A 19,487-nucleotide genomic window follows, 5' to 3' on the forward strand; every position below is an offset into this window, starting at 1 on the left:
TCAATTGCAGTTCATTTAACAGTATACTTCTTTTATTATTTATTAGTTTGGGGTTTACTTTAGCTGCTCTTAGGAATTGTTATGGTAGGTTTGTTTGTATGTGAACTGGATCAGCTGCAGTCTGATATGGTCCCTTAAATGGGCAGTCTTTTAACAATATTTTACTCTTAAACTGTGGGCACATGAGTTCACTTAATATTCTTTACATAGGGACGTCCCGTTTTTAGGCTTTCCAAATTGTGCATGTTGATTCTAAATGCATAGCCACAGAAAAAGGAAAAACATTAGCGACATGTTCAACTGTAAACCGCTCTGAAGGAATGAGAACTCCCAACAAAAGATTGATTTCTGTTTTCACTACTTCACAGCTGTAGATGCACTTACGATTGCTGAAATGAAGAATCCGCAACCCCAGCCGATTAACCTCTTAATCAGATTTATTTCCATTGTTTACTCATTTTCCTTGGATTATCAGTCTTCTAGCACTCTCTAACCACTTCAGTTCCGGCCTTCAGGATATAGTAACTATTCACCTGAGAAAGCTTTGACTCCCAAAGGTTTTCCTTTCACATTCGCCAGACGACCACAGACTGGTACACAACTCAATTATCATTCTCCAGTCTTGTGTTCCAGGGAGGAATTAATCTTGCTCCAGTATCACTTAAACTGCATGCCAACCTACAATTCTACCACCCCAAAAATAAAATCACTGAAGCTGATTAATCTCTTCTTAGTTGGGCCCACACACACGTGGCAAGTGGTGAAAATCCTCACATCTTTGGTATAATGAAGTGCCCTAACCCTCCTCTCTTAATCTTCAAACTTTCAGCTGAGCAGTACCTGTTTCAGTCCTTCCAGAAGTGTTGATACAAGGTGGTACCTCTCCCTGCACCAAATAATTGTTTGCCTGCCTTTCGTGCTAGGCATCACCAGTATCTGCTGTAGTATACAGTTGTGGTCAATATCCTGCTTTCAACAATGTATGGGAAGATGCTTCTCAGAGTTAAATTCCAGAATCTAATGACCTTTAGTCTGTGCCTTTCTGCTGCGAGAAACTATCATTTCTGAAAGTACAGGTGGGTGTTAAAAGATCTTCCCCAGCAAAGCGAAATCATGAGCCAGAGGCATGAATGGCACAGAACTAAGGAGATATCTGCTTTACACCTTTCCACTAGTGAGTTTTATCTTGTATTAGTGGTATATAGTACCATGGCTTCAGCTTATGTTGGTTAATTGTGTGCTCGTTTTTGTATCCAAGGGGCTTCTCAGAAAGCTGAAGACCTAGAGAGATGGACAGGAGGGACTAGAAAGAAGGAATGGTGGAGCCAAAAGAAGTAGTGAGGAAGAAAGACGAATGTTTGTGGTTGGGAATGAACTTCCTAAAACAAAATATAATCATCTTGGGGCACATGCAAATACAAAGAGAGGAAGAGATATTGCATGAGCAAGGGTAGCAGCATGGTTGGTTGATAAGAGTTGGGAATCATTGAGGGAGGTATGGGATTGGCATTACGATTTATTGTTTAAATGAAAAATCATTACTCCTTGTTATAGATTCCCTACCTTAGAATTACCCCCAGGTGTCCGACCGGATCCGGAAAGTTTTTCGTCAGCAGTACCCCTATGCGTTGAAAGGGGTGTTGGTTGGCTACGCATTAGTCGTTTGCGTCGTGGTCGCAGGGATGACGTTGCGGTAGCTACTTAGACGCCGCCCTTGTGCTCGGACGTCAGGTTTTTTTTCCGCGCCAGCCAGCGCAGACCCGGGGAGAGCAGTACCTCCAGTCACTTTTTGACTGACTTTTGTCGACTCCGTTTTTGAGTCTTCGACTCCTGTTGTATGTCAGGGATGCCCGGCTTCAAGGCTTGCGGTTCCTGTAGCAGACTAATGTTGGTGTCTGACCCGCACCGCCTGTGCCTTTTCTGTCTGGAGTGGGACCACAACCCCAAGTCATGCTCCGACTGCTGGACCATGAATCCGAAGTCTTTGCAGGACCGGGTACATAAGCTTCTCGAAGCCCAGCAGTCAGCTGCGTGCCCTTAGAGTTCCCCTTCATGTGGGAGGTCGAGGGACTGGTCGTGGAGTCATAATCCTCACTCTTCCTCCAAGTCTTCGCACTCTGGTTCAGGTAAGCCGAAGCACAAGAAGTCTGAGAAGCAGAGTCGCTCTTCGATTTCTCCCCGTCCGTCCGTCGGCCAACGCGACGAGGGATGCGGGTGGTGTCCCCCCTGCGACTCCGCGTGCGTAGCCCGAGACCTGGAGCGATCCCTGCCCAGCTTCGTCAATTTTATGAAGCGATGCATGCCATCTTTGGGCAGCATGACCACACCGGCTCGCCTTTGGGCCCTGCGGACTCGGCTGGGGGCCCTGGGCCTTTGATGCAGGCGGCTTCGGCACCGCAGGGTCCGCTTGGACTCAGGCCTGCATCCGGATCGGCGCCTGTCAACCTTGTTACACCTCCCCTGGTGTCTATTCCACCTGCACCACGTCCACAGCGGACGTCGACCCCGGCCTTCACCTCGATGTAGACACGGAGCCGGACCGGTGTCGACAGACTCTGGATCCGGCGCCGACAGGTAAGTTTGTGCCCTTGTTCTACCCTGGCTCATTCAGACCAGATTAGCAGGCAGAAGAGGGTGAGGAGGACTGGAAGGGGTCTTGAGACCCTCTAACTGAGCAGTTGAGCTACGAACTGGACTGGAAAGAGGAACTTGGGGAAGCCAGTGGTCTGGATACCTCACCAGACCGTGGCATGCTGCCTTAGTGCCTGGTAGAAGCCTGGGCCGTACTCTCCTGTGCAGTTGCCGAAGGGAGAGACGCAGCTAAGTTTACCTTTCGCTGTAGGCTGGATCCCGCCGACTCACTAGGCAGGACGATTTCTACGTCGGTAGCCCTTCAACGCTACGCCTGGTTGAGGTAGACTGTTGTTCGAGGCATGTGGGCTGCTGAATTCATATCTGTGCATAGATCGCCGCCTAGTGTTGGGTCCGGATGATTGCACATTGTTGTCCTGGAAGAATCTTCGAAGTATCACGAGATAGGTGACTCTTCCCCTGGACTACAGTGCGCATGGGCATCTTCTCCATCCTCAGATTTTTTTTTTTTTCCGACATTGGGTTCGGATGTTATTCCTATACTCCAACTTCGGAATTGAAACAAAAGTTTTATAAAGGCCAAAAGGCCTTCGACTTCGATGGTATTGTTCTCGCTCGGTACCCCTTGACTCGATAAAGCTTTCCATCTCGAATCGGTCGTCGACGTGGGCCGTTGGGCCTTTTCGACACCACGTGGGCCTGCTGTCGATGGAAAGGAGCCCGTTCAAAAGATGCCCACAGTGCCACTCCAAGTTCCCGCATACTGACAAGCATTCAGTATGCAACAAGTGCCTTTCTTCAGACCATAAGAAGGAAACCTGCCCAGCCTGCGCCCAGTTTCGGTCGAAGAAAACTATACGGAATAGACGGGCCGCTAGGCAAGAGATGCAGCGACAGGCACTGGAACCGGACAACATCTTCGATGATGACCAAGAACTTACAGAAGCTCCAGATTCGGACCTAGAGATAGTCACCATCGAGGACTACTCGGACTCCGATGACGAGATCCCACCAGGGCAAATCGTGAGTACACTGCCCCCAACACCAATTACCCCGTTAACAAAGGTTCCGGTCGAGGCATTGCCAAAAGGCCTTAGCCAAGATCCAAAGAAACATTCGCCAGCCCCGCCATCCGGCTCTGCTCCGAAACTGAAAACGAAACCGAAACCTTCAGAGACCCCAGGGCCAAGTACCGCAATCCCAAAGAAGGTTCCAGAGCCTAAAAAGGTCGTTGACCCGAAGGCAGTAGACCCGAAAAAAAAACGTACAGCCTCAAGGCGTCGACCCAAATAAAACAGTCGACCCGAAGAAGGCTGAGCAGCCTAAAATGTCGACCCGAAGAAAACCGTCGACCCGAAAAAGGCCGTCGAGCCGAAGAGCGCTGACCCCAAAGAGGCCGTAAAGCCCAAAAAGGACGCCGAGCCGAAGGGCACCGACAAAAAAGGACGTCGAGCCGAAAAAGCCGGCTGTGCCAAAAGTCGCCGAACCAAAGAAGGTCGCCGATGGGAAGGGTGTTGTATCGAAGCCTATAATCCGGCCGGAGAAGGCTATCGACCCGAAGACAAGTGCTCCGAAAACACCAGTCGATCCGAAAAAGACCATCGACTCGGCAAAGGGCAGTCAACCAAAAAAGCTTGTCGATCACAAGAAACTTGTGGAACCAAAAGACCCGGTCGACCCAAAAACACTCGCTGACCCAAAAAATGGGCCCGAGCCGAAGAAAACCACTAAGGCACCAAAAGTCGTCGAAGCAGAAGGTGTTGTCGACCCAAAAAAAGTCACAACCAAGAACAGTGGAGGAAGAACTCTTCCATCCTGATACAGCAGACGACCAGGCAAAAATATATATTAATCCTGAGACTGGTAAAGTGAAAATCCTGCACAGGAAGAAGAGGCCACTAAACACTGACTCTCATTCCCCTATTCCACTAAAAAAGAAGGACTTTGGGACTTCTCCATCTTCTCCATCCATCCTACTACTCCTTTTGCTCCTTACTCTCCTTCTCACTATGGGGACTATGAGGGTAACACAGGGGAGGATCCTCAGCCTGATTATGATTATCCACAGGATCCTGAGCCACAAAATTAACCATGGGAGGAGCCAACTGACCCTTATAACACCCATCCCATCCCTGATGTCTCCTCTTATCCAACTAAGCCTTCACCTACTTGTGAGAAGTTGGCCTGATATATGAAGCTCACTAATTCTAGTGATCACCTTGTATCAGTCCAAACAACCCTTATGGTGATTGGTTGTAAGTCAACCTTATAGACCAGCTATCCTAGTGGTAGCATGGACAAAGCAGTCTTAGGCTAAACTCTTTTGGCATGTGAAGTCAGCTGTTTTACCACATATAACCCCTTGAATACCAAATGAAAGGGCACCACACAGGTAGTTATGAAAATAGACAAGATATTTATTAACTAACAAACACCTCGGAACTCTTTATGAGGTCAGAGGGCTAAGCACATGACAAGACTCTTAAGAAAAATACGTTAAGTTGCACGAGTTACAATGTTGCCCTAGGGGCGCAACAAACCATATACTAAGTAAATGGTATAAGGAAGTCGATAGAAGGAATGGAGCTGTCCAGAGGCTGTAGGATCGCTGGGACTACACTACCCTAACTTTAGGTAAGTAATAGGAGGCCCACGGAACGCGTGTGCAGAGTGTGAACTCACGTGAGATGCGTAACAACGTCTATGGACAGTACAGTTCAAGAAAAAGGTGAGTATGGACAATCCTGACTAGTTAGGACTAAAACAACTGTGAAACTGGACACTAGGAGAGTCAATCTACCCTCGAGCACCGAAATGCTCTTGTTATCTCACCCACGAGCTGCGGGTGCATAGGTGCGAAGTCGTGTCGGGTTTCTGCGTTGAAGTCTATGGAGCCTGAAATAAAAGATGCTGCAGGCGAGCAGGAGGAAGATGTCCGGTGTGATCCATGGGTGGATCAGGAATGCTGAAGACCTGAAAGCAGAGGGGACAATGTTCAAAGTCACTAGCCAGTGACTGGAGTGGAACCAGGAATGAACCAGATGCTGTCGTCGCCATCAGTTGAAGAGTGGACGCTTGACTCTGCAGCCATGTGGACCAGGAGGTGTCTTCGACGACCAGGATTGAGGCACGAGCTGTCCCACGCAGGCTCTCGCTGTCAGCGGTGTTGGTTCGGGATTCGGCGTCAACAGGCCTTGGCAAAGGCAACCCACGCGGTGGGTGGAAAAGGCGTCTGGTGCTGACCAGGAGGGTCCGGGGTGCTTCTCCTTTGCAGGGAAGCAAGGGCCAGTCTGGAGCAACCAGACCAGCAGTGTTGATGTCGTGGATCGTCGTCTAGGAGGCCACTAGCCAGCCGGCAAGTGATCAGACAACACGTCAAGCAGCAAACAGGCAGAAGGGCCCCACGCAGATCTCGTGGATCCTGGAGGGCTGGTCTTCGGTGCAGGAGCTGCTCGGGGCTGGGGTTTCTCAATCCCCAAAGCACTTCGTCGAGGATACCTCAGAAGTCGTGCTGTAAGTGCTGTTTCTCCAAGATGGCCGGTCCCACGCGTCTCCTCGCACCCACGGATCTCAGCTGTGCTGCAGATGTGAGTTGAGGTCGTAGAGGTCTGGGAATCCGGGTCTCGTCTGGCTCTGAAGTCTGGATCCTTGAAGGAAGACGACAAAGTGAAGCCGCTGGACGCTTGATGGTGCCTGCTTGTGCAGGGTGGACACTCCTTGCCCACAAGGGAGATTTCTTCAGTCTTCTGTAGCAGAAAGTCTAAGTCCAGAGTTTCTTCTTGTAGAGTTTCAAGTCGATTAATCTGATTTGGAATGGGACCAGCTCCTACCTTTATCCTGCTAAAGGGGGCTGCACTATCACTAGGTCCCTCCCATGGGTGGGACCAGGAAGGGGGGTGGTTACACCCCCTATCCTTTGTCCGGTCTCGCGCCAGAGCTGGGGCTGGAGTGCCCCAGCAACTGGTTTGAACCGGTGTATGCACAGGGCACCTTGTGTGCCCCAGCCATGTCTCATTCCTTTCAGCCCTGTCCTACCTAATACACAAAATCCTGTCTGGGGTGGTGCTCGCACCTCCCAAGGCAGGAAAACCTTTGTCCAAGCCTCCCTCGCTGGAAGGACTCCCAGCAGCAGCAGGTCAGACTTGTGTCTGTGGTGGCAGCATCCATTTTGTAATGCTGAGGCTCGAGTGAACTTTAACCGGGGTTCACAGTTAGATACATTTTGTGTCCCTCTAAAAGGGTGGAATACTACCCCAGTCGCCAGAATTGGCGAAAGGGTAGTATTCCAATTGGTATGACACCTTACTCAACATGTTTTGATAATGCTATGCCAAAGTTAGCAATAGCCGCAAGGTTATAATGCACTTAAGAGTATATGGTATAGCGTTATCATGGAAACAGCTAAAGGACTTGGTTCCGAAAGCTGTAGACAGTTACCATTAGACTCACTAGTGGTGGCTAATGCACGCAAAAGGGCGAACTCACAGACAACGGGGGAAGCCCCTCCCCTATAAGGAATCAAAGATACTAGAAGCCTCAGGTAAAAGGGTAGCAGCACAGGCCTCCAATTCATGGAGGATTGCCAATACACAAGCTCTGCTAGCTCGTTACGACAGGGCACACTATGTCCAGCTTGAAAGCTTAATGCAACACCTACCTGAGCCTTTTAAAGACCAACCTGATGACCTCATACAGGAGGGAAAGTTAATTACAAACGCCTGCATCAAATGTGCGCTTGATGCAGCAGACACCGCAGCCAGGTCTATTAACACTAGTGTTTTACTAAGGCAACATGCATGGCTGCGTATTTCGGGCTTTAAGAATGAGGTGCAGTCCACCATTCTTAATCAGCTAGTCAATCAAGACTTCCTTTTTGGCCCTGCTGTCGACACCATTTTAGATAAAATGAAGGACACAGAAACCGGAAAAACAATGGGAGCATTGCAGTTTCAGCAACACAGAAGTTCCTTTCGACGCTCTTCATACAGGGCAGCTACACGAGGCAATACTTCCCAAACATCATCATCATACAAAGGCAACACACAAAGTTCCTTTACAAAAAACTCCAACAGAGGAGGTTATAGAGGAAATAATAATAAGGGAAGAGGACGTGGAGGCAATAACACCAGAGCCTCCACTGCCACAAAACAGTGACTTCACGCTACCTCCAGACCTAATACCGGTCGGAGGCAGACTCCAACAATTTCTACCTGTCTGGAACGCAATTACCACGGACAGGTGGGTGAGACAAATTATCCAGTATGGTTATTGCCTGGAACTCACTTCTACCCCACAAACATACCACTCAGACACCGTCCTATGTCCAAAGAACACATCACCCTGCTACAACAAGAGGTAAAATGCATGCTGGAAAAGGGGGCCATAGAGCCAGTCCCTTTCCAACATCAAGGGACAGGAGTATACTCCCTATACTTCCTTATTCCAAAGAAGGACGGTTCCCTCAGACCAATATTGGACCTCAGACCCCTAAATCAATACATACTGTCGGAACACTTCCATATGATTACACTACAGCAAGTGCTCCCATTACTACAGCAAGGAGACTTCCTAGCAACATTGAACCTCAAGAACGCGTACTTTCACATACCCATCCATCCAGCTCACAGAAAATATCTCAGTTTCACAATAGAAGGTCAACACTACCAATTCAAGGTCTTGCCCTTCGGGGTAACCACAGCTTCAAGAGTGTTTACAAAATGCTTAGCAACAGTAGCGGCACATCTCAGGAGGCAACACATTCACGTGTTCCCGTATCTGGACGATTGGCTAATACAAGCATAATCGTACCAACAATGTGCAGAAGACACGTCCCAAACGCTTCAGCTGCTACACAGCCTATGCTTCTTGATAAATTACCCAAAATCGCATCTGCAACCGTCCCACATACAACAATAACTGTGAGCCACTATAGATACCTCTGTGGCAAAGGCATACCCAAACTCAGCGAGGATAGCCAGCATGCAGATGCTCATTCGCAAATTTCTGCCACAACACTCTCTGCCAGCTCCAGTCTTCATGCAGCTCATAGGCATGATGGCCTCCTGCATATTCATTGTTCCCCATGCCAGACTTCAAATGCGTCCATTCCAGGAATGCCTAGCACGGCAATGGAACCAGGCTCAAGGAAAACGAAAAGACATAGTGTTGGGAGACAGTCGAGCTCACAACTCTCTGCAGTGGTGGAATCCACAAAACCTTTCCAAGGGGCGACTGTTCCAAGAGCCGGTTCCACAACTAGTACTAACAGCGGACGCATCACTGACAGGCTGGGGAGCCCACCTCCTTCACTACACAGTACAAGGGCTCTGGACAACCAAACCAAAGAAACTGCATATCAACCAACTAGAGTTGCTAGCGATATTCCTAGCCCTGAAAGCATTCCAGAAATACTGTACAGCAAGACTGTGTTGATCCGGACGGACAACATGACCGCAATGTACTTTATCCAGTTAAAGGGAGGAACACACTCTCCACAGCTGTCCCGCTTGGCACAGAGCATATGAAAGTGGGCAATTCCAAAAGACATCTTTATCCTAGCAGAACACCTTCCAGGGAAAGACAATCCGATAGCAGACCTGCTCAGCAGGCACAGCCAACAACTACACGAATTGGAGATTCACCCCCAAGTTTTCCAGCCATTCTTCAAAGAGTGGAGTCACCCAGAAATAGACCTGTTTGCCACAAAAGAAAACTCAAAATGCCAGTACTTTGTCGCCAGGTTCCCACATCCATTGTCACAGGGCAATGCGATATGGATGAACTGGTCAGGCAGATTTGCGTACGCTTTTACCCCAGCACCGCTGATTCCACTGGTGGCACGCAAACTGCGGCAACAGTCACTCACGCTAATCCTGGTTGCTCCCACATGGGCGAGACAAAAATGGTACACAACGTTCCTGGAGCTTTTAGTAGTTCCTCATCAGAGGCTGTGCCTCGCACCCTATCTTCTAACTCAGAAGCATGGAGAAATCAGGCACCAAAGATCCCAATCAGATGAACCTAGAGATCTGGCTCCTGAAGTCTTAGAGTTCGGATACCTTAACTTGCCTCCTGATTGCATGAACATTATCAAGGAGGCAAGAGGGTCAACTACTAGAGCATGCTATGCAGCTAAATGGAAAAGATTTGTTATTTACTGCAACAATAACCAAATCAACCCATTAGATGCTTCCCTACAAAACATTATATGTTACCTGCTGCAACTTCAAAGATACAACCTAGCATACTCTTCAATAAGACTACATCTAGCTGCTATAGCAGAATACCTTCAAAACAGGCCACACCTTTCACTGTTTAGAGTACCAGAAATCAAGGCTTTTATGGAGGGTCTTAAAAGGGTGATCCCTCCAAGACACCCTCCTTCCCCAGTCTGGAATCTAAATATAGTACTTACCAGACTTATGGGACCTCCTTTTGAACCTCTACACTCCTGCGAACTGCAGTTCTTAACGTGGAAAGTGGCTTTCTTGATTGCCATTACCTCACTTAGGCGAGTTAGCGAATTACAAGCACTAAGAATTCAAGAACCTTTCATGCAAGTACATGCTAACAGGGTAGTTCTTAGAAGAAACCCTAAGTTTATGCCAAAAGTGGTATCACATTTCCATATTAATCAATCAATAGAACTGCCAGTGTTCTTTCAAAATCCAGTCAGTAGCCGAAAGAGCCCTACACACACTAGATGTAAAGAGAGCTCTGCTTTACTATGTGGACAGAACAAAATCATTTAGGAAGACAAAGCAATTATTTGTTGCTTTTTCACTACATTATAAAGGGAATCCAATATCAAAGTCCGGAATTGCCAGATGGATAGTTAAATGCATTCAAATATGCTATCCAAAAACCAAACACACTTTAACCGTCCCCCCCAAGAGCACACTCTACAAGAAAAATGGGGGCATCCATGGCTTTCCTAGGGAATATTCCTCTTGAAGACATATGTAGGGCAGCCACATGGACTACCATACACACTTTCACAAAACACTACTGTGTAGACGTGCAAGCAAAGCAGCAAGCTGCTGTAGGCCAAGCTGTCCTAAAAACTCTTTTTCAAACTGCTGCAGCTGGCACAGGTAACCACCGCTAGAGGAGATACTGCTATACAGTCTATGCACAGATATGAATTCAGCAGCCCACATGCCTCGAACGGAATATGCTACTTACCAGTATGCATCTGTTCTTGGCATGTAGGGCTTCTGACATTCATATCGCCCGCCTTCCTCCCCGGTGCCTGTCGCAGCTGCAGCATTATCTTTTGCATGGCCATCTCTTACTTTACTGTCTTCATCTCTGCCACAATGACGAAAAACAATCTGAGGATGGAGAAGATGCCCATACGCACTGTAGTCCAGGGGAGGAGTCACCTATCTCGTGATACTTCGAAGACTCTTCCAGGACAACAAAGTGCAATCATCCGGACCCAACACTAGGCGGCGATCTATGCACAGATATGAATGTCAGGAGCCCTACATGCCAAGAACAAATGCATACTGGTAAGTAGCATATTCCTTTTCAGGGGATGTCCAATCCACTCTTATGGACGTATCCTTTGATGGCAGTCGCCTATTTGGCGTCAAGGCAGACAACACGCTGGGGCGCTTTAAGGACTCTCGGGCAGGTCCTTGGGCCTCTCCACCACCCGCCCTGCACAGTCTGCTTTTCAACCCTTTCGTGGCTTCGGAAGGGTTGCCCGCCATGTCCCGCCCAGGGCCACAGGCCAGCTCAAGCTGTGCATCCCCTGCGTTGCCGTGGGAACTACCGCCGTGGTTCTGGGGGCCAGTGGGAAGGCCAGTCCACCACAGCCCCCTCTGCCACAGCCTCCAAACCCTCCTAGTCCAACCTTTCAGGGCCACCAATCGCCAGAGGGCGACAGGATTCGCCATCACCTCCCCCACTGGCTCACCATCACGTCGGACAGGTGGGTTTTGCAAATATTCTGAAGGGGCTTACCCCTCCCCTTCCAGACTATCCCTTCATCCATGCCACCTCAGTACAGTCACATGTCTGAGGATCATCTGGCCCTTCTCCAACAGGAAGTTTTGGTACTCTTGGCCAAGTATGCCATCGAGCGAGTTCTTGTCCCAGGAGTAGATCATGGTTGCTATTCCCACTACTTTCTGGTGCCCAGAAGGACATAAGGCCTGCATCCTATCTTGGATCTCAGGGCCGTCAACCACTTCCTCTGGAAGGAAAAGTTCAAAATGTTGACGCTGGCTCAGGTCCTGTCTGCCCGTGACCCTGGAGACTGGATGGTAGTGTTGGAATTGCAGGATGCTTACTTTCACATCCCTGTCCTGTTGGCCCACCGGCGTTATCTACGGTTCACGGTAGGCCACAGGCACTTTGTTTACTGTGCTCCCCTTCTGCCTTACCAGTGCCCCTCAGGTGTACACGAAAGTGATGGCTGTGGTCACAGATTAGGGCTTCCAGTCTTTTCCTATCTCGATGACTGGCTGTTGAATGGGGGTTCACCCCAGGCTGTAGGCTCCCACCTCCAGACTACGGCAGACCTCCTGCATTCGCTGGGGTTCTCCATCAACGTGCCTAAGTCACACCTGACCCCCTCTCAGAACCTCCTCTTCATCGGAGCGGTTCTGGACAGGACACAGTTTCGGGTCTATCCTCCCGAGCAGCGAGTCTGGAATATTCGGAGTATGATTCCGATCTTTCAGCCTCTAACCCTGGTTTCGGTCAGGATGACCCTCTGGCTACTGGGCCTGATGGCCTCCTGCATCCTGCTGATGGACCATGCCAGATGGCATATGCAGGCTCTGCAGTGGGACCTGAAGTTTCAGTGGGCACAACATCAGGGGAACCTGTCCGATTGTGTCCAGATCTCGGAGGGCACTGCACATCAATTGCACTGGTGGCTAACAAACCAGGATTGAGTCGACTGCAAATCCCTGTCCCTTCCCCAACCAGAATTTACAGTGGTGACCGGTGAATCCCTTCTGGGATGGGGCGGCCACTTGGGGGAGGCGGAGATCTGAGGCCTCTGATCTCCTGCAGAGTCCGGGCTCCACATCAATCTTCTGGAGCTTAGGGAGATTAGTCTTGCACTCAAAGCATTCCTTCCCTCTGTCCGGGAAAGAATAGCGCAGGTGTTCATGGACAAAACCACCACCATATGGTACTGCAACAAATAAGGGTGGGTGGGGTGGTGGACCCTATGTCAAGAGGCCCTGTGCCTCTGGACAAGGCTGGAACATCAGGCCATATCCCTGGTGATTCAACACCTAACAGGTTCCCTGAACACCAGGGCGGACTAACTCAGCTGCAGGTGCATGATGGATCACAAATGGCATCTTCACTCTGAGGTGTTGCAAGGACTCTTTCAACAGTGGGGAGAGCCTTGGTTAGATCTATTCGCCACCGAAAAGAATGCGCAGTGCCAGAAATTCTGCACATTGGACTTTTCAAGGCGGCACTCGCTAGGCGACGCTTTTCGTTGCGAGTGGAGTTGCGCTCTTCTATACGCCTTTCCGCCTATACCACTTCTGCCCTCTGCGACCGGGCCCAAGTCATTCTGTGGCTCCAGATTGGGCACAAAGAGTCTGGTATCCCTAGCTGCTACACATGGTCATCGATCCTCCGATCCGACTGCCTCTTCAGGAGGATCTTCTGGCGCAGCAGGGGGCGGTCCTCCACCCGAACCTGTCCAACCTCCACCTCCTTGCATGGAGATTCGGCGGCGGCAGTTGACGTTGTTTGACCTGCCTCCCGAAGTCTGTGATGTTAGCTTGGCAGCCAGGTGTCCCTCCACTAAGACGGTATATGCCTGTAGATGGAACAAATTTGTGGCATGGTGCGCAGCAAAGGCTGTGGATCCCCTTTCTGAGGTTCACCTGTTCCTCCTTTCTTTGGTGTTGTAGGCCTCTGCTCTGGGCACTCGAGAGGACTACCTCTCTGCCGTTTCAGCCTTTCTTAGGCTTCATGATCAGCCTTCTTTTCAAGTCCCCTGTTGTAAATCGCTTCCTGGAGGGCATTACTCATCTTTTTCCTCCTATTCCATTTGTAATGCCCCAGTGGGACTTGAACCTGGTTCTGACCTACCTTATGTGTGTTCCTGTCGAGCCTCTACATAGCTGTCCTCTCAGACTTATAACACTCTAAACTGCCTTTTTAGTTGCCATCACCTCTGCTCGCAGGGTGAGAGAGCTTCAGGCTCCTTCTTCCAAACCTCCTTGCCTGGCTGATCAAGGTTGTCCTTCGCACTAGGCCTTCTTTTCTTCTCAAAGTGGTTACCTCTTTCCACATAGGACTGACCTTCTAAAGAGGAGGAGAGGCTCCACCGACTGTACCCAAAACGGGTGCTTTTCTTTTATCTAGATCCCACCAAACAGTCCTGGGTAGATGACCAGCTCTTTGTTGGCTGTGTGCGCGCCAATATAGGCCAGGCTGTGCAAAAGAGGACCATCTCTCGATGTAGTGCATCAAAATCTGCTATTCCTTAGCGAAGAAGGAATATCCAGTGGGTCTGTGTGCTCATTCCACAAAAGCGACTGCAGTCACTACTGCTTTGGGACGTGGCGTCCCTCTTCATGACATTTGCCAGGCAGCCACGTGGGCTTGATTTCACACGTTCACCAAACATTACTACCTGGACAGCCAAATCCGTTGAGATGGCGTCTTTGGCCATTCAGTTCTCCAGGACTTTCTGGTATGAACGTATTTCGCAGACCCACCTCCGAGGTTGGTATTGCTGAGGTATCTATTCTAAGGTGAGGAATCCATAACTAATAGTCTTTCAGATGAACAAGTTACCTACCTTTGGTAATAATATATCTGTAAGAGACATATGTTAGTTTAGGGTTCCTCTCCGCCCCACCCATTCTGCGAAATGACTTCTAGGGTAAGGGACTCCCTTTCAGGGCCCTAGTTTTGTGCACCAGTGGTCAGTGTCTTGCATGGCTCTTTGCTTCTGGCGTGGAATGTCGTGTAAGAACAGATGTCCGCGCGCTGGGGCAGTGTCTAAATAGATGCCGAAACGTCATTCTAGCCATCACAACATCAACGACGAACGCGGAGTCGACCGACGCCACCTACTGATTCGCCAGGTTACTGCTGAATTTTTTTTTCTCCGGATCCAGTCTCACGCCTGGGGGTAATTCTAAGGTGAGGAATCCATAACTAATATTTGTCTCCTACAGATATATCGTTAGACGGTAAGTAACTTGTTCGTCTGCACACGAGTGCTGAGTAGATCTGTTCCAACTGAGATGTAAGTCACATGCCAGGTGAAGGACTGAAATATGCTGCCCAGCGCATATGACTCACCACACCATTTTGTCTTCGAGAAACTGAGCAACATAAAGCCCAACTGAAATATCTGATAGTAGGATGCCTCGTAGGAAAAAGTTGTCCATTTACTTGGACCCTCTTGTAGTGTATCTCGACAGAATTGGAACTATGACCAAGCAGCACTAAAGATTGAGGGTCAACAACCAGTGTCCCGAACATCCCTGGTAATCTAGAGTGTGTGAATGTGTTCCCAATTCACTCCATAGGGGCACAGCTGTTTGCGCTTCATTACATAATTTGGGGTTTTGTCCTGCGATACTAGTCGTAAACTCCGCTGCTCACATGGCTAGATCTGTTAACATAGACTACCTTAGGATCCCCAAAGGTGTTGCGCCATCAGAAAACACTGAATTTTAGTATACATCTCAGCCATCTGCCATTGCTTCTCGCACTGGCTAACAGGTATGTGGCATGCCACTGTAAGGCGGAATCTCCGCACATGGTGGATGACTGGAAGAAGGGGGTAGACTGATACCTGGTTAGAAAAATGCTGTTTTTACGCAGCTTGGGGATGTCCTCAGAAGTACGGCATGGTTTTGGGTGGGTGTGTGGCCTATAGAGGTATACTTCTTGAAGGCGAGCACTTACATCTTGGGCATTGGGGTTGAGATCGGGAGCTCACACTCCGGTATGGCTTATAGGTTCTAAATTGTTGCAGTCTGTACTTCATGAGCTTGTCTTGGGTCCGAAATCTGTCCCGGCTCCTTGAGCACAGACACTGGCACTCATGCCACTGTCAGCAGACCCTCAACCTAGTGTATCTTACTGTGAGCTGGCATAATCCCAACCCAATATCTAAACAACAAGTGGTACCTAGTAGTCAAGAGAGTGAGTTATTCACCTGGAGTCACAACGCAAGTACAATACAAATAATACCCGTGGGAACACACCATGCACGTTTTCAATGTGAAATTGGCCAAGTAAGGGCTCAAGGACGTTTGGAAAAATTCCCATCAGAAGCCACACTGTACTGCCCTCTTTTGCATCATTTGGGATCTCCTTGCCCAGGAGACAAAACAAGACGGCCGGTCAGATGTTACCGTGACCGAAATGGAAATGTGAGAGGAGAGTTTCACATGATTTAGTGGCGACTGAAAAAAAGCAGTGTAAAGTGAAAGGGGTGAAAGAATGAGTGATTGTAAAGTTAGGTGAGCTGGGTAGAAATCAAGAATTTATTAGTGTCTCCCAGTCCCTAAGGTTAAAAAACAAGTGCAAATGCGGGTTAGAAATAATATCTGCAGTCAGTAGTGGTCGACATGTTTCTGCATATAGTGAAAAGATTTTCATGCATTCCTCAGGACCAGTTGTTTCAGAAACTACTGCTTATTGTGAAAAATAATTATTAAAAGATATCACCTGAAAAGTCCAGGTTGTGTGCTCAACCATGTACTGTTACCGCACCGCATCAAAGCATTGGATCCACAGGGAAAAACAAAGAAACAAAATAGGAGAACATGAGTGTGTCATCTTCCCGCGGTTTCATGAGATTCTGTCAAGTTAAACCTGAGTTTACGGCACCAGATCCATACATACTGGGAAACAAGTTCCATTTCAAACGCTAACCCATAAATGATGGTTGAGGAGCTTCACCCCACCTGGCTGCGGCTCAGGTATGAGGAGCACCGCTCTAAATTAAAGAGATTGAATAGAAAGAAAGAGATAATCATGGCACACTATTCCCCCTGCCCCCCTGCCCCCCTGCTCCCTAGCCTCCCCACCCCGCGCAATCCCACACAAAAAATGCACCAGCTTTGTGGCTTGGACTCTGACCAGAGCCTGTCTTATGAAAGCAGGGATGGGCAAGGATTTGTCTTTCCTATGGTGGCTGGTATTTTGAGCTACAAGATGCCAGTTGGATGAACACCATGTCCGGTTTCTCCCTAGGCCACCAACTGAGGAAAGCACGTAATTTGCCATAGTTATAAGGACAACTGCTGAGGTCCTTTACCTTCACCTCCCCATCTTAGAGGTAAAATCTTCCATGTTGACAGCCTAGCCAGGCACTGACTGAGCCACCGTTGAACTTCAGTAAAGCCCTCATGGACACACAGCTGGGCACTTGGGATAAACCATGCTCCTGTCACCCAGTCAACGAACAGACCTCTGCTCCATCGTAGACCTACTCCAGGAGACCAGATTTCTTCACATAGCTTCCAACAACTGAAGGTTTGGTTGGTCAGGCGTCCATCAGTAGAGTAAACTCTAGGGCCCTTCCCTCCATGCCCTCCTGACTGAGTTCAAATGAGTTGACACATTCAGAAAGCATATGTCCTTCTCAACCAGCCTTGCCTGTGAGGGCAGTCAGCGAGAGCTATTTATTAGATTGCTACACTTGTGCGCCGTAGGACATGGCTGGCGAGCCTGGTTCTCTGAGCCCAAAAGACTCTCAGGATTCTGTAGCCAAAACTATTCAGGGTGGTTAGGATGCAGTCTAATTTTTTTTCATCCACTCAGGCCTGGAGAACTTGGACTGTCTATGTAGAGCTTTGGGAACCAGCATGGTGCTTTTACGCCTACTCTTGTATGAGGTCCACTTGCTTTCTTGAGACGTTCAGGCGTCTTTTATGTATAGGGAAACATCCTTTACATCGCGGTGATTACACCGAGATGCATTTAGAACGCCGGCATTACAACGCTAGCGTTACATTGTATTCCACTGGAGGGCGCTATAACCTAAGGAATAGTAAGATTTACTATTCCAACACCTTCCTTACTGTACGTAGACTTATGTTGAAATAGAAAATCTTACTACTCCTAAGTCCAGCGCCCTCCAGCCCAAGTCGTAACGACTTGCATTGTAAAAACTGCGATGTTACATACCGCGATCATTTTGATCGCGTTGTAACATCACATATTCTTATGTATATGCCTTTTAACTGTTTCTGCCTGTTTGGTGAGTAGGTGGATTTGGCCATAGAGTAAAGAGACCTGGGCCGTAGCTTGCTCCGGGGGTCTTTCAGCTCGTGTCTGGCAATCCCCTCTCTGCACCTAACAGTGCCATCCTTTTCGGACCAGGAGCTTGGTCTATTGGCAGCGTCTGGATTCTCCACCCATACAAGATGCTTCCCAGCCCCTTCAAGATCAGAGCCATAGGCTTAACAGAACATGACCTGGCCACCAGAGGCAGCGTTCATTCCACTCTTGCCCCCTCTGGCTTCAGGCTCCAATCCCACTTAGTGCACCCTTATCAGTGCACAACTACCCAGTAGGAGGCAGAATCGGCCACTTAATGCAGGGGTAGTAACAAATCAGAGTGACAGACTGGTCCTACATATTACCCAACAGGACCATGCCCTTGCATTCCTTTTCAGCCGCACATGCCACGTACTTCAGACCTCTTCTCAGACCGCGTACCTGGTGTATGCCAGGAAATGCGGGCACTTTTGACCAAAGCATTCATAGAGGGGGTACTTGCCTCTTAAGTAGGGGTCTGGGTGTTATGCCTGCTACTTCTGTGTGCTGAAGGTTAGAGGCCACCACGCTATCTTAGATCGTTGCCCTCTGAATGCCTTTCTGTCAAAGGCAAATTCAAAATTCTTGCTCTGACCCAGGTTCTCTCTGGCCTGGATCCAGGAGGTGGGATGGCAGCATTGGATCTGCAGGATTGTCCTACAAGCCCACAGACACTACTTGTGGTTCATGATGGGCTACAGGCAGTTTGTTTGCCGTGCTTCATTTCGGCCTCCTCTGTGTCCCTTCAGTGTTCACAAAGGTGATGGTGGTAGTTGCTGGTTTGAGGGGGAGGGCTTTACTCTTCGTTGACCTTGACGTGTGGTTTTTGAAGTTGGGCTACTCAGTCACAAACCTGCTTGAATCTTTGTAGTTTTCATTCACCCTACCAAAGTCATACCTGACTTCGCAGAGTCTCCTCTTCATCGGAGCCAGAACAACAAGGCCCAAACATTCGAGCTCTGATCCCTATATTTTTGTTTCTATCCTGGGCCTCTGAGGATGGCCTTGAGACGTTAACCCTACTAGTCTCTTGCATCCTGCTTGGCATGTGGTATATACCAGCTTTGGAGTGGGACCGGAAGTCTCAGTGGGCCCGGCACTTAGAATACCTGTCACATTCCATGCAGGTATTGGAGGAGACTGCAAAAGACCAGCATTGATGGCTACTCAACCCTAATTGGACCAGTGGCAGATTCCCCTTTTCCTGCCCCACCTAGAGTTCATGGTGGTGATGTCCAGCTTTCATACCGGTTTGCTGAGGCCATGTGGGAGAGGTGGAGCTCAGAGGACTCTGGTCTCTGGCAGAGACCCGCCTCTACATTAGTTTGCTCGAGGTGTGGGTGATTCGCTTGGCATTGAAGGCCTTACTCACCTTCATCAAGGGACACCTGTTGCAGGTTCCTATGGACAAAACCACTGCCATTTGGTACGGGTTACTAAGTCCTATATCAACAGGCTCTTCGTATCAATAGCTTCCTGAATCATCAGGGGCGTGCGTTCTTTAGTGGTGGGATACATGTATGGGCAGGCAAACTCATTCAGCCTTGCGGATCACGAATGCCAGTTACACCCATAGGTGGCACAGGGCATCTTCCGACAGTGGGGCGAATCCTGGCTGCCTC

General features: G+C 49.0%; 1 protein-coding gene across 1 annotated transcript in view; it reads left to right on the top strand.

The window, feature by feature from the left end:
- The window catches only part of MARF1 (meiosis regulator and mRNA stability factor 1), a 508,142-nt gene that overhangs the window by 249,175 nt on the left and 239,480 nt on the right, over positions 1 to 19,487 (top strand). The window lies entirely within an intron of this gene.

Source organism: Lissotriton vulgaris, unplaced genomic scaffold, assembly GCF_964263255.1.
Source record: "Lissotriton vulgaris unplaced genomic scaffold, aLisVul1.2 SCAFFOLD_694, whole genome shotgun sequence".
Lineage (NCBI taxonomy): Eukaryota > Metazoa > Chordata > Amphibia > Caudata > Salamandridae > Lissotriton > Lissotriton vulgaris.